Source organism: Pinus tabuliformis, chromosome 6 (genome assembly GCF_031772625.1).
Source record: "Pinus tabuliformis cultivar Carrire ecotype Pingquan chromosome 6, CPIR1, whole genome shotgun sequence".
Taxonomy (NCBI): Eukaryota; Viridiplantae; Streptophyta; class Pinopsida; order Pinales; family Pinaceae; genus Pinus; species Pinus tabuliformis.
In genome coordinates, this window is record NC_142292.1 from 1,140,344,368 (window position 1) to 1,140,357,622 (window position 13,255).

Here is a 13,255-nt window from a genome sequence, read left to right on the forward strand (position 1 = left end):
AGGTAACGCTTGTACTTGCGACACATTCGCCATAGCAGGTGTGGTGGTAATATTTGACACAGGGTGGACTGGTTGCATAGAATATACAACTCCTGGTTGTTGAGGCAGTATTGGTACCCAACTGCTGGATGTAATTCCAGTTTGACCTGAACTTTGTTGTGAACTCACGGATGGGCATCCTCCCAGAGGAGGTAATGAAAAGGCATACTGCCCCCCATATGGTATCAATCCGGAACTCAAGGGGATCGATTGCCCAGGTTGACCTCTAAATGGATCAATTTGGCGAGTTTCAACATAAGAAATACCAGATGATAATCCGGACGAAGAAATAGGAACTAACCATGTCATCGTCCCTGATGGGACTCCGCCTTGTTGTTGACAACTTGCCGGGACAGATGGTATACCAGCGAACATCGTTGGAGTAGCAGTAGGAGCCTCTGATGCTGCTGTGTCGGACGACACAGTCCCAGATGTCGACGGTTGCTCAGACATTTTAAGTCTATCCAATAAACTGCCTAACGATTCTTCAGGAACTTCCTGTGGCGATAGACAAACTTCTGATGCAGAAGGAAAAAGAGGGGTACCTACTCCAAAATGAATTGGAGTATTTGCTTGCTGATCCTCTACGATTTCCTCTATTGCAATCAGACCAGGAGGAAGAGGAAGACCGTCAGGTCCGTAAAAGATTTCTGGTGCCGAAGAAGGGGTTGCTTCGACAGCGACAGTTGTTTGAACAACAAGACTCTGTGGACCGGTTTCAGATAGAACTGGTTCAGTTATGCAAGTACTTGTTTTCAGACTAGGATCAGTACAACTGTCCTTCTGTTGCTGTTGAACTTCTTCAGTAGAGGCAGGGATTCCAGAAATATCGGGAGTGACCAGAATCTCAGATGTTGTTGGAACTTCCGTTCTAACTTTAAAAGGAGATTTTGACCTGGTCCAGTGAGTTCGCTTCGTCCGTACTACTCTCGGTTCCAGAGACAAAGGTGGTTGACTCGCAAGTCTCCCCGAACGACGGAGTTTTAATTGACTTTCCTCCACGGTTGCGGATTACTTGATCAACTAAAATACAAAAAGGGGAATTATGTTTCCGTATTGAATGAATTTTATTAGACGCTTTTAGACACAACTTTGCTTTTTCATGTTTTAAGAGTCGAGAAAAAGCTAAAGATGACTCTAGTCGCCTTCGATGTATTAACGAGCTCGAAGTGACAAATGCTCGGTTGGACCTTTTCAGTTATAGAGTTTGAAAAAGGCCAAAAGAAACTGCTCTGGAGATCTAGGCAGAGGGTGTGCCAAACCTTTCGCGAAACCACAGAATACGTTTTACGGTACGGGTGGTCGATCTTCGTGAATGCTGTGTTCACTGCATCGCGATCAGTAGGGAGGTCGACACGGCTTCCTAAGGATAAAGGATAATTTCCTATAGGGGTCTCCCAATATACGCGACGGTACGCGGGAGCTCAAGTCCGTATTAGTGCTATCGTCCCTCAGGAGGAATCACCCACCTTCGTAGAGATCGACAGTCACTACGTTTAACGACGCCGGAACACGTCTCTACCTAGACCTCTATTGTGAGCGTTATGTTACAATGCGTTTTTAGATTCATTCAATATATTTTAAGTTGATCTTGTTTATCAGTTTGTCTTTCAGGATCACCACGAGATGTATTGGTACAAATTCCTAAATGCAGCTAAAATGATAAGCAAGCTTTCACAATCTTTTTAGCTTTGAAAATCCTAACTACTGAGGGGAGAGAAAAACAATATCTTTCCACACATAGCACAAAGCACAAACTAATGCACTTTCTCCTAGATCAGACACGCAAACTTATCAAAAATGCAAATGCAAGATGCACGTATTTCTTTTCTTTTCCTTTAATGTTGATGTAGACAAAAAGGAAATTGTTGCGTAATTTTCAAATTCAATTTGAAGCGTAAACAAACAAGTTTCGTCTATAATGAAAAGACACCTTACAGGTACTTGTTTTAACACTAAAAATATACGAATTCAAACCATAAGATGAAAAACAAACAAACTCAAACAGCCATGAACAGTAATAAAACTAGCTCTTAAGATCACAAAGACACTTTTACAGTTCAGGATCTAAGAGGCCACAGCTATACTGGTTCGCTTTTCACAATGGGAAACTGTAACTGAAACAAGAAATAATGAAAGAACATTCACAGTTTCATCACACAACTGAGGCGGAATAATGTCAAGGAGAATGGTTTACAGCAAGTACAATGACCAGCAAGCAATCAGCAAAAAATCAGTGAAAACAAGGCCAAGACACAAAGGGAAAGCTGAGCAAGACAATGGCTAACTGGACCAGCGCAGGTTCTAGTCTGCCAGTTTGACTCTCAGCGCAGTTCCCGAAGGGAGCACCTGCGCTGTAATGCAGACTGCCTGTGGACAGCCTGCACTGACACACGAGAGTTGCGTCTACAAAGAATTCCGGGTCATAAAAAGCTCAAAAATGCACTGTTTTTGCTGAAATAAAAAGCTATAGGTCAAGTACAGGCTAAGGGATGATCAAGAGGATGAAAAGCTATCACAAAGAGTAAAGAGTCTTTTGTAGATTAGCTCTTTAAATCTTGAATTTGCTCAGCAAATGAGCAAGAGTAGCAGTCCCTCTACTTTGCTTTTGATATAGTCAAAAGCTTTTCGATTTGGTACTCTTTTCTTCAAGAAATGAATAGAAAAATACTACAAACATCAACAAGATACCAGGCTCCCCAGTGGAGTCGCCAGTTTGTTGTGGGGAAAAGTATCCGATGCGGATGACCCTATCCCTACTCTAAAGGTGACAGTCTTTAGCAACAACTGAAAGTAAAGCTTTGATGTTTTCCTTTATGAAAGTACAGAGAGAAAGAAAAGAAGGTCAACCAACCTGGTGTCTTTCGCTTAGTCGATCCTTGTCCTCTCTCTTTGTCTCTTGTTCCCAGCTCCTTGCTCTCTTTGCCGGTCCAGCTACACACAGATCCTGCACAAAACAAGAGAGGAAACTACAAGATACATGTACTCATAACTGAAGCATGGATTAGGGTGAATCAAATATACATGTAAATACAATACATCAATGCAATACAAGTATATAGGAGAACATGCAAAACTTTATTGATAGAAGTAACAGGGTTCTGAGAAGGTTACAACCAATGATGGCTCCAATCCAGCAGCACCTCCCCAGCAGCAAGAACTCTCCTCTTCACCTCTAGTAAAACAATCACCCAATAGCTCTAACTGTAAACCAACAGCACCTCCTTGCTTTACACAAAATTCCAGCCTTCTTAGACCTCATAGAAGAGCTCTATATATAGGAGAGAAGAAGAGAGGATGAGTCAGCTTGAGACTGACATGAAGCTGCCTTGTGTCCTCTCCCTCTTCAGTTAATCTTCAGTTCTTGAGTCCACTTGGAGATCCTTGCTTACACTTGGAGATCAAGTACCTCTTACTCATCACAGGGCGAATCCCATGAACCAAGTGTCAGTTTGGAAGCTTCCTGGGCAATTGACACCTTGCAGAATGACTGTGCCACTTGGCCAATCTCGCCCAGCGCAGGTAGCCTTCATTAGATTTGACTTCCAGCGCAGGTACAAGGAGGAGTCGTTGCAATACAGTGCAGATGCTCAGTGGAGCAGCTGACATGATCCAAAATTAGCATGTTTTTGAAGTGTTTTCAGGTGGAGAACTGATTGGAAGTGCTGTTGTTTGATGACCTTGTTCTTTTAGGGGTAAGAACAACATGTTTAGGGACTGAGGATCCCTGTAATTATTGACATTTCATGCTCCATGTTGTGAGGCACAAAAATGTCTATAACATACAAGAAAGCTTGAACAACAACTGCAATAAAATCAACTCTTAAAGGAAAATAAAGACATCAAATAAAGGACTAATGACATCGGCCCAGTATCTCTGCTGCTGAATGAAAATGAAAATGAAATCTATATTAAATCCAACTAAAATTAAGAACAACTATCTCACACTATTTCAACTCTTCAACTTCTTCTCTATGAAAAGATATCATGAAATGTTAAGCAATGTGAAATCTAAGTGAAACTACATAAAAGAGACTAGTCACAATACTTTAACTTTCTCTTAACCTTTTGCCTTTCAGCTGAATTTATCATGTAAGAAACAGTTATGAATAAGTCAAGTAATGTGAGTTCTAAAGCAACTAAATCAAGCTATACTAAGTGATATTTTGGCTCCCAATAAAGTTATTTGATTATGGAAAAGGAACCATCAATAGATGAACAACTTGATATCTAATAGAAGAAAGTAAATATGCAAGTTAAAGAAATGACAGTAAGGAAAATCAAAACTGCAAAACAATGAAGGTCAACAACATAGACAAGATGATCACGCATGCCACTAGTTATGAAACGAAAAGAAGGAAAACTGTCCCGGGGTTGGCTAAGAAACCTGCATAACACACTGATCAGCCATGAACATAAAAGTGCAAAAATGTAAATCAACAGAAATCAAAGTTTATGTACAGCTAATATACATGTTGAAAAGAAATAAAAACACAACAATTTAAAAGACATCTGTACAACTAATATACATGAAACAAGAAAAAGAAATGCAAGAAATTAAAGGTTACTGTACAGGGCTTCAGCAAACAGGGGCCCTCTGCCTACTTCAGTCGGTTCAAGGAGCAGTTATACGCTTAAATGCAAAACAGTCTTCTCATGTATTGACAACAAATGTAAAAGTACAGTGGGGAGCTCAAAATTACATTAAAAATGATTACAAAACGATTAACTCTCTAACATTCAAGGACGCTTTATTTATAAGGAGAAAGCAAACTACTTTAACGAGATCTATGCTATTCAACCAGCTGTTTAAAAACACGTGAATCCTTTGCATCCCCAGATCTAGGTAACTGTCATCGTGTTCATTCAATCTGAAGAGTATGGCTGTTGGATTCGTGCTTCTAGATTGTCTCCGTGGCTGAGGATGATGCCACTTAGCTTCACGTACCCAAAACAGAGCAACACAGAGCCGTGCCACCACTGAACACTTCTGTTGACCGGTATTTGCCTCCTCGTTGACTGTGGGATTTTATGGTTGTTCTGGGTGATCTAGAGGGACAAGTCCCATTTCCTTGACTCCTGGAACTTGCCCATGTGGCTCATCTTCTCGAAGGACACCTGTAACATGTCATTTAATGAAAAAACTACGGAATCCTGTGCTGGCTGCAGAAACCTAAATCAGCCGCGGAAACGTGTGTTGGCTGCGGAAACGCAGCACTTTGAACCAAAATTCTAAACCAAACAACAGTCATCAGCGTAGTTAGAAAACCATGTAAAAAGTCCTAAAATACAATGATTTAATCAACTTGGTGGATGAAATGAGTGGGAAAAAGGAGGAAATGAATGGGAAAAGAAGGCTGAGAGGGTGTCTAAGGAGGTACAGGTTCAAGGCTCTACACCTGGTACCCAGCAAGGCCACCTTTCTGGACAAGTTGGTCAACCTAAAATTCAACAAGGCCAGCCAATTGTCCAACCTACTCAACCATCTGGTCAGTCTGGATAGCCTTCGGTTACGCAAGGTCAACCCAATTCCCAGCAATTCCAAACTTCTAGGAAAGGGGCCAACCTCAACCTCAACTAGGCCAACTTTCTAGCCAGATGGCTCAACCTCCATCTTCTCAAGGAAATCCGTCTGGGCCTACTCAACTAGGCACTCAAATGATCATTGCTTCTCAAGCTCCACCCGGTTTTTATTCCTAGTCTGGGCTCTAGACCCAATCTGGTCTCCAAATTTAGGTTGGATCCCAATCCAAACCTGCTTATCAAACACAGTCTAGTCCCCAGGCTTAGTTCAGATCCCAACCGCCTTATGGTTTTCAACAATCTCAAGGGAAAACCCAATTTTCCCCATACCAAAATTATCAACAACCACAGGTTAATCCTTACCAGAATTTCCAGAAACCATATGTTGCTCCTGCAGGCCAAGTTGGTAATCAGTGGAATGTTGGGGGTCAAATCCAGGGTCAATTGTCTAGTTATAGTTATAACCCCTATGGAAAAAATCCCTACAGACAAAACCCTTATGGGCCGAATCCGTCTGGACAAAATCATTGGGGGAAACAAGAAACTGGTTGGAGCTCTAGTGCTACTTCTTGCCTGTAGCCTCAGATGTCCTTTAACCCTCAATTACCCTTTTTAGAAACATTGGAATTACCGGATGTGTCCAAACTGACAAATGATCCCATTCTTCATAATTCGTATCGGCCGCTGGTTCCAACTAAAATTCTCGGTGATTGTACCAAGTTTAATGGTAAAGATGGAGAAGATCCCCAAGCCCATGTCATGACTTATCATCTATGGTGTTTATCAAACTCATGGCTTGATGATTCAATCCAACTTCACCTTTTTCAATGGACTCTCACTGGCTTTGCTGCTAAATGGTATATCAAGCTAGCTCTTGGATCTTTTTAGGACATTAACTCATTGGCTATGGCATTCTTAACTCATTTTCAGTTGCCTATTCAATATGAAACAGGCACACATCTCCTGACATCCTTAAAACAGACCACAACCACGCATATTCCCGATCATATCCATGAACAGAGGAGACGTTGCTGTTTGATTAAGTTTTGAATTCCTGATCAGCTTCTAATTTACTAGTTCACAACCTCATTTGTTGGTCTGATAGCCTGAGACATTGCTATGGGGGCATATGTAATTGAAGAGCAATCCATTGCACGTGCTCAGTACCTTGACTTGGTTTACTCCAAATCTGGTACACTATATGATTATTTGCCTGACGCTCCAAGGCTCGGAACTTCCAAAGCCCTGTCCACACCATTTGTTGACGGTGTCATCAGTTCTGTCAATGCGTCCTCTAAGAAATCTTCCACGAACCCTGGGAAGCAAAAGTCGAACGCTTCGAATGAAAACACTTCTCAGGCTGTATCCAATTCTGGTAACACTTCCAAGGTTAACGTCGTTCAGTCCATTACAGCAGATAAAGCTTCGAATGGAAAAAAGAAGTGAAAGGGGAAGAATAAAGCTGATCAACCGAAGCAGGATTCCCATAAACCTCCACCCGAGGAAGGTGCCAAATGCAAGCCTAAATATCCTTGCCTTATTTGTGACGAGGATCACTATACCAAAGACTACCCGAGGTGGTCTAAAGTTAGTCTTTTGTTAAAAGGTGCCCCTGGGACTCTTGCCGTGCTCAAAGAGACTTTTACCTCACAAAAAACTCAAATGGTGGCTGATCCATCTCAATCCTCTTCTCCCTTCGGCTCTCAAGTATTTATGGCTAGGATGATTCCCATCCACATTAGTACTTGGTCAAAAGAGTATCTATCACCTACCGGGAAGGAAACTGAGGCCCCCTCTAGTGCTCCTTCATCTAGTTCTAGTCCCCTCCATATCGAGTGACCTAGCACTGAAGCAGTCATCCAACCTCCTCTAAAATGGGTGCTCCGGAAGTCTTCTTACAACACTAATGCTCGTGCTGCTCATCACTATAGCATCATTGAGGACTTATCTCAGGCTCCATCAGCTATGTCTTCATTAGAAGTCCTCAAGAGCTACCCCTCTAAGAGGAAGTCCATGCTATCGGCCATCGGTGGCATTGAGCCGACCAACTCGGACTTGATTACTTTTGACCTAGAAAATCATATACCAAGACTACCTCACCAAATTTACTTCCTTATTCAGGTCATCACCAATTCTAAAACTATTCACCACATTTTCATTGATGAAGGCGCTTCTACTTGCATTATGTCTGTTGCTTGTTGGAAGGCTATCGGTTCTCCAACTCTGAGCCAGTATCCCACGACCTTGGAGATTTTGATGGGAGAGAGTTTCGTCCTTATGGTATACTCCAACGCTTGCCTATTACTTTGGAAGGGAAGATGGTCGAAGTGGATGTCAAAGTTATCAATGCTAATCTAACTTACAACCTCCTTTTAGGGAAAAGTTGGACATATGCCATGTGAGCCATGGCTTCATCTCTATTTTGTGTTATTCATTTCCTCATCAGGGGAAAATCGTCACAGTAGACCAGTTTTCCTTCTTCACCTCTTCCTCCTTGATGGAAGTGTGCCTTTCATGGAGCATACCTCTATTCCATGTGAGAGTGTGGGTGCTGGACTCTTTAAAGATCCTGCCCTTATGGGTGTTTTTTCACTCCCACCTCCCAACATCGCTCCCATTAATATGATTTCTGTTCACTCTGATCCTTGGGTTCTTCCTCCTATTGATCAGATAGAATCCTAGGGCGATGAGATGCCATTGAGTCATGCCGAGCTCAACTACATTGAAATTGTTTCTGTATCGGCTCCATCCCTTGAACCTGCTCCTTCGAGCAGAGCTCTCGACTCGTACATTCAATCCCCTTGGCTTGGAGATGACACTTCTTCAGACCCTTTAAAGGAAATTTTTCCTTCTGATGAAGCGATTATCGAGACCATGTCTTTCGAGGAACCCCCTTGGCCTGATCATCACCATCATTCCTCGTTTCTCCCTACCTATCGAGAAATTCTTACTTGTCTTGAGCGATTTGCTCCTTGTCTCCCCTACCACCCCCTTCAGACACCCATCCAAATTCATCAAGTGTCTTCTGAAGGGAGTATGGGGAAAATTACGCAAACTCAACCAATTGACATCTCTTTTAAACCAGGGATTGTCGAGCACATCCATGTTGGAGTAACTTGTACTCCGGAGGAGATTTATCTTTATACTGATCTTTTTTGCGAATTTCGTGATGTGTTCACTTGGTCTTTCGAAGAGATGCCCTGCATCGATCCTAGCATCGTGGTGCATGAAATACCTATATATTCGGGTGCTAAACGCATTCGACAAATCTATGCCTTGTGCACCCCCAAAGGGCTGCAACTATTAAAGTGGAAGTTGAAAAGCTTCTTAAGGCTAGCTTCATTTACCCTATCTCACTCACAGATTGGGTTTCTAATATTGTCCTTGTGACTAAAAAACAGGGCACTATTAGGGTATGTGTTTATTATCGCGAAATTGATTGTGCCTGTCCCAAAAACAACTACCCTACACCTTTCATTGGCCAACTCATTGATGAGTGTGCTGGGAGTGAGATATATTCATTTATGGATGGCTTTTCCGGTTATAACCAGATTAATATCTCGCCTTCAGATAAACACAAGACCACCTTTATCTATCTGTGGGGCACTTTCGCTTATAAAAATCTCCCCTTCGGTTTAAAAAATGTGGTGCGACCTTCCAGCGCGTAATGTCTTATGCATTTCAAGATATTCGACACATTGTGCAGCCTTACCGGGATGACCTTCCGGCTCATTCAGCGAAGCGCCAAGGCCATCCAACCCACCTTCGCGAAATTTTTCTTCGCTGTCAACACTATCGTATCCATCTTAATCCACATAAGTGTGTCTTATACATGGAATCTGGCAGACTTCTTGGGTTCATTATCTCCCGGGAGTGTATCTGTCTCGATCCCCTTAAAGTTGAAGCTATATTGAATCTCCCTCCCCTGGCTTCTTTGCAACAATTGCAGAGTTTGCACGGTAAAGCAAATTTTTTACGATGATTTATTTTGAATTATGCTGAAGTGGCCAAAGGCTATACGCGGTTATTAAAGAGGGACACCCCTTTTCTTTGGGATGCCATTGAAAAAGAGTCATTCGAGCACCTCAAGGCCCTCCTTGCTTCTACTTCGTTGTTACGTCCCCCTGATTATCACCGTGACTACACTCTTTATTTAGCTACTACCGATATCACCATTGGCATGGTTCTAATTCAAGACAATGATGATGGTACTGATCATGTCCTTTACTATCTCAGCCGATATTTACTTGATAGGAAAACTCGATATGCTTATGTTGAGAAGTTGGCATTCGCCGCCGTTTGCACTCTCCAACATTTTCGCCACTATATATTATTGCACACCATGACAATGATTTCTGATTGTAACCCAATGGCATACATCTTGTCACGTCAGTTACTGGGGGGCAAATACTCAAGGTGGATTTTCATCCTTTAAGAGTTTTACTTGGAGTTCACTACCGCCAAGTCTAAGAATTCCCTCGTCTTCGTTGAGTTGCTTTTCTCCCTACCATCTGTTACCGCGTCCTCTTGGTTAGAGGACCATATTCTGAATGAATCTCTGTTCTTGATTAGTACCCTCGATCCTTGGTACAGGGATATTATTGTCTATCTTCAGATGTCCTCTTTTCGTCTTGATTTGTCCAAGGATGCTCGACGATGGATTCACCATCATTCTCAACCTTATTGCATTATTGGGGACACCCTGTACCGTCTCGGTGCTGACTCTATTCTCCACTAATGTTTAACATTCAAGGAAGTAGAATGAGTTCTTAATGACTTCCATTCCAATGCTTGTGGCGGTCATATGTCCGGGTATGCTACTGCTAAGAAGATCCTCCGTGCTGGTTATTTTTGACCTTCTATTTTTAAGGATTTTATTCTTGCCATCTACTCTTGTCATGAGTGTCAAATGTACCAACAGAAGATGCGTTGGCCTCCTTCTCCTTTGCACCCTGTCGTTACCGTCGGCCCTTTTTCCAAATGGGGCATTGATTATATGACCTGTAACCCTCACTCGGCCAGGGGGCATGGGAATATCATCGTTGTCATTGATTATTTCAAAAAATGGGCCGAGGCGATGCCTACACTATCCGAGGACGGTCACACAGCAGCACAATTTTTATTCAATCATGTTATTTCATGATTCAGAGTCCCTCAAGCTATTGTCACTAATCACGGTAAACATTTCCGTAATCATATGATGACTGAATTAACAACCTAGCTAGGCTTGTGGCATGATAGCTCAACACCGTACTATCCTCAGGCCAATGGCCAAGTGGAAGTTGTCAAAAAAATTTTAGTCGTGGTGCTTCAACGCACCATCACCATGCACAAGTCCAACTGGCATTTGATGTTGTTCTCCACCTTATGGGCCTACTTAACTTTAGTGAAGGGTACCACCGGGGTCACCCCGTTCCAATTGGTTTATGGTTTGGAGGCTACCCTTCCGATTGAGAGTGAGATCCCTTCTCTTAAATTAGCCATCGAATTACTCCCCAACACTACTCTAGTAGAAGAACTTCCTCTCTACCTAGAGGAGTTAGATGAGACTCGTCGACTAGCCTCTCTCGCCATTGAAGCATAGAAGAAGAGAGTGAAAACTCACTTTGATCATACTATCAATCCTCGTTCTTTCGTTGAAGGAGATTTAGTCCTACTCTATGATCAAGAGAATGATAAGCTGGGGGTAGGAAAATTCGAGCCTATGTGGCATGGGCCTTACATTGTGAAATGAGTTTTGCAAAAAGGGGCCTATGAGTTGATCGATTATGGAGGGAACCCTCTAGATAAGCCCCGAAACGGGATTTATCTAAAAAAATATTATGCATGAATCTTGTGCATTCGATTTGTACATACATGTGTTTTCAACAGGTGTGTTGTGTGTATTTTTTCATGTCTGGCTTGGTGTGTAGGCATAGTTACCGCTTATTGTGTCTTTTTTCTTCTCGTGCAAATGTCGGGTACACATTATGTTGGTTTCGCTAATGGTGCTTGTTGCAGTACCCGGAACCTTTCTTCTGCGGCGTGGGTAATTTACGATCCTCACGGTGAGTTAGTAGACCTTCAAGGTGCTTGTCTGGGTTGCACCACAAGCAATGTCACTGAATATAGTGTTGTCATTGAATTATTGATCGAGGCTATCAAGCTCAATATTCGTACATTGGTTGTAAATCTCGATTCTCAGCTTGTTGTCCACCAGCTTAACGGGAGTTATTCCATTAGAGACCATTGGATTTTAAGGTTGTACTTATGTGTTAAATTGTTGGACATAAATTTTGATTTTATTACATATCAACACATTCCAAGAAGATTAAACACATTAACTGATGCATAAGCAAATCATGTATTAGACAAACATTTACGCAACATGTAATCAAAACAGTATATAGAAGCATTCAAAAACACAATAATGATCCATAGGAATATGTATGTATATGTATATATATGTATGTATATATATATATATATATATATATATATATATATATATATATATATATATATATATATAGATACATATATATATATATATATATATTGTGTGGCGCACTGAGGTGCTCAAAAAACTAGTGGAAAATAAAACCTAGGCATCTACTGCAGTGGGTTATGCTCCCTGTAGCACACCACTGCTCGTGCAACTTGCCCCAAGAGTCTATGCACCCTAGGTATCGCCCCTACTGTATGTATCTGATACTCTTTGGGGACCTCCTTGATCCCCCTATAATCAGGGATCCCCTCTGTCAAGCCCTTAAGATTGCGGGCCATTGTCTCCACTGAACTCCCAGTTGGGGGGAGCAAGGCCAGCTCTCTGATGTCTTGTGGAACCCTCTGTGCCTCTGGAGCTAGTCCCACAGGCCTCTCTAGTCCCACATCTGTAAGTAACATAGAGTACATCTTTAAGACATATGCATGAAAAAATCCAAAAAATATCATAAAAGACAAAATACAAAAATAGTATGTTCAGGTGTTTTACCTCCATCATCCCACTGCTTTCCATCGGGCAGCTGCATGTCGGGGTATCCAGGAAAATCCATACCAGCATATGGCCAGTCCTCGATGCAAATCCTCTGGTGATCCAACCACTCGTGAAATAGTGTCCCCCATGACACTGGTCGTCTGCCACCCCCTCGTGGCATGACATGCGCCCAGCGAGTGATCTGGGTCTCCCGCGGTCTACGCCTTTCCAAGTTCATGTCCTGTAATTGAAGTGCTAGCACCCGCTCCAGCATGAGCGGGATCAAGATAGACCCATAACCAAATTTCTTCACCTCCTCGCGACGACATTTGGTGAGCTGTCTCTTCATGTTAATAGTCATTGCTTCTACCCAGTTGTACATGGTCGGGTTGAGGCAATCAATAGCCAGCCGGAGGTGGGTCTTTGTTGCCTCGTGTTGGGCTTGGGAGCTCGCTACCCTCATCACCATAAATAGAACCGAGCGAAGAACCAAGTCTTCCACCGTGGGAATTGCCACTTTCTCGCTACTGTTTGATTTGCGTGCCCTCGGGCACACTCGTGCTATCAGCATGTCCAATGATTTGCCCCCGGTTTCTTGGCCCTCTAGAATTAGCCTCTCGCCACGACGGGACAATCCGGTTAGGAAATATATATCCATAGCATCAAACTCAATGTATCTGCCCTGGATAATGAACGTTCCATCTGTTGGGTTCCAAGCATGAATTAGTAACTCGAACA